The following is a 2679-nucleotide window of genomic DNA, read 5'->3' on the forward strand; positions in this document are numbered from 1 at the left end:
TAGAAAACTCAGGACCAGGCTACCATGCGTGTTAAAACCTTAACTCTGATTTAACATAAGGTGTCCAGTCCCAGACACATAAGATACTGAGACAAAAATGATATTATGGAACAGGGTTATGAGCACAGACTCCTCTGCAACCAAAGGTGAGGGCTGAATGCATGATGGTATCTCAGGGACACATAGGGATGTTGTTAATGAAGAACTAGCTCTCAGACAGTATAAAATACAGGCCTCAGATGAACATATATTAAAATGCAATAAACAGCATCTCCTCCAGATACCCTAAATGGGAGAACACAGTGGGTAAGGGGAAATTACTGTACATGGGGAACACTGAGCTAGTTATAACTCACGCAACTATCAGAAATGAGTCTGAGAAGCTCCAGCTGAAACAAGAAGGTTCCAGAAAGACTTATAGGGCATTGACATCATCACTATTATTAGTATTAAATAATATGGTGGGGTTTTTTTTAGAAACAGGAACATAAATAAATCTAAGTGTCTGTGGTTTATTCTGTTGGGATACTGCCAGGGAGATAAAGTCCATCTGAGCCCCAAGCTCGGTGCTGGACGATCCATCGACCTCCCTTAGTCACGCAGTATCTAGCAATTGTAGCGACACGAAGCCTCAAGAAAAGATAGCCACATTCTTGGACTTGTGCACACTCTATCAGCAGAATTCACATAACCAACAGAAGTTGCACAGCATGAGAGCAGAACATGCATATTTACAGTTTATTAGGCGTTGGTCAGAACAAAGGAGACATGACCGTCTGCTCCGACTGCTCAGGCAAAACAGCCTAAATCGAAAGGAACTTACAACATAAACATCCTGTGAGACAGGAACTTACGCAGGCTGTTATACAAACATCCTGCTCCCTTTTAAGGTGGAACGGAAATATCCTAACATCCTCCCCCTTTCCGTGTAACCTGTAGTACCTGTGGTTCAACCCAATTGCAACCTTTGTGCGTAAACCTTCAGTTGTTCTCTGTTAACAACCTTAGACAACAGATCAGCAGGAATTTCATTTCCTGGCATGTAGGACACCTGAATGAGTCCTTTCTGAATACACTCTCTTGCACGATGTAGCTTAATCTGCAAGTACTTGGTTCTTTGCTTGCAACTCTCTGAGTTCAGCAAAGCCAAACAAGATCTATTGTCTTGATACACTTGTATAGGACATTTCACAGAAACCCCAATGTCCTTAAACAGTTGCATCAACCATTCACAATCCATGAGTGAAAATGACAGAGCATTGAGTTCTGCTTCACAGGAACTTAGGCTAACTGTCGTCTGCTTTTTGCACAACCAGTCAAACAGGCAGTGGTTGTACATGTAGCATACTCCAGAAGTGCTTGTACCATCCGTGGTGTCACTTCCAAAACTTGCATCTGCAAAGATTTCAAGACCTCCAGTCTTCTGACTGGTGAACCTCAGCCTGTAGTGCATAGTCCCTTTCAAATACCGGGCTATGCGCTTCAGAGCTTTCCAATCCTGAACAGTAGGATTGTTAGCATGTCTGCTAAGCAGGTTAGTGCTTACAGCAATGTCAGGTCTTGAGCATCTAGCAATGAAATTCAACTTGCCTAGAATGCATCTGTACAGCGTTGTGTCAGAAAACGCTTCAGCAGTACTATCTACCTGGTAACCTGTCACCATCGGTGTGTCTGCTGGGTTTGCATCAACCAAATTCAACCTGGTTAATACATCAGCAATTTTCTGTGTTTGGTGTACCAGAAAATTACCTGCTTGGTCCCTCTCCACCTGCAGAGAAAGATAGTTGGATACCTCACCAAGATCCTTCATGTCAAAGTGCTCCTTCAGCTGAGCTAGGGTGCTTTGGTAAAAAGCCTGATTCTTCCAAAACATCAGAAGATCATCAACAAAACATAAACAATACAGTTTGTTTTGCCCCTCCTCCTTGACAAACACACAAGGATCAGCTTTGCCCTGGTGAAAACCTAGAGAAAGCAACGTTTCAGTGAGTTTTGTGTTCCAACACCTGGCACTCTGCTTGAGACCATATAAGGATTTCCGCAGTTTACAGACCATTCCCTTCTGTATCTGCATCCCGTCAGGTGGAAGCATGTACAGCTCCTCCCCCAAAATCCCGTACAAAAAAGCTGTATTTATGTCATGATGGGAAACACGCAGTTTCTCCTCCGCAGCGATCTTGAGCATCAGCCGAATGCTCTCATATTTGACCGTGGGTGAGTAGGTCTCGTGGTAATCCTGCCCTGGTACCTGTGAAAAACCTCTGGCAACCAATCTGGCTTTATGTCTGACAACCTTGCCATTCTGGTCTGTCTTGGCCTTGAAGACCCATTTGCTGCCAACCAGTCTCATCCCTGGGACTACCGGTACCAGCTCCCAAGTCTGGTTCCTGTTCAAGGAATCAACTTCAGCCTTCATGGCATTAAGCCAAGGCTCAGCATCTTTAGAGGTTATCTCCTGGACCTCTTTGAAGCTTGAAGGTTCCCACACCTTCTCTGAGCTACTAAGAACAGCAGTTGCCATCTTAGCAAACTCATCAGCAAATCTCTTAGGAGGTTTGCCTTTGGTCGCCCTTTCAGACCTGCGAACCAGACGCAAGTCTTCTGGACTCATCTCCTCCTTCTTAGGAGAAAAACGACCAATGGTGAACAGTGGTTCTTCCAGTTCATTGTCAGACTCAT

This window comes from Podarcis raffonei, chromosome 13 (assembly GCF_027172205.1).
Source record: "Podarcis raffonei isolate rPodRaf1 chromosome 13, rPodRaf1.pri, whole genome shotgun sequence".
Classification (NCBI taxonomy): domain Eukaryota; kingdom Metazoa; phylum Chordata; class Lepidosauria; order Squamata; family Lacertidae; genus Podarcis; species Podarcis raffonei.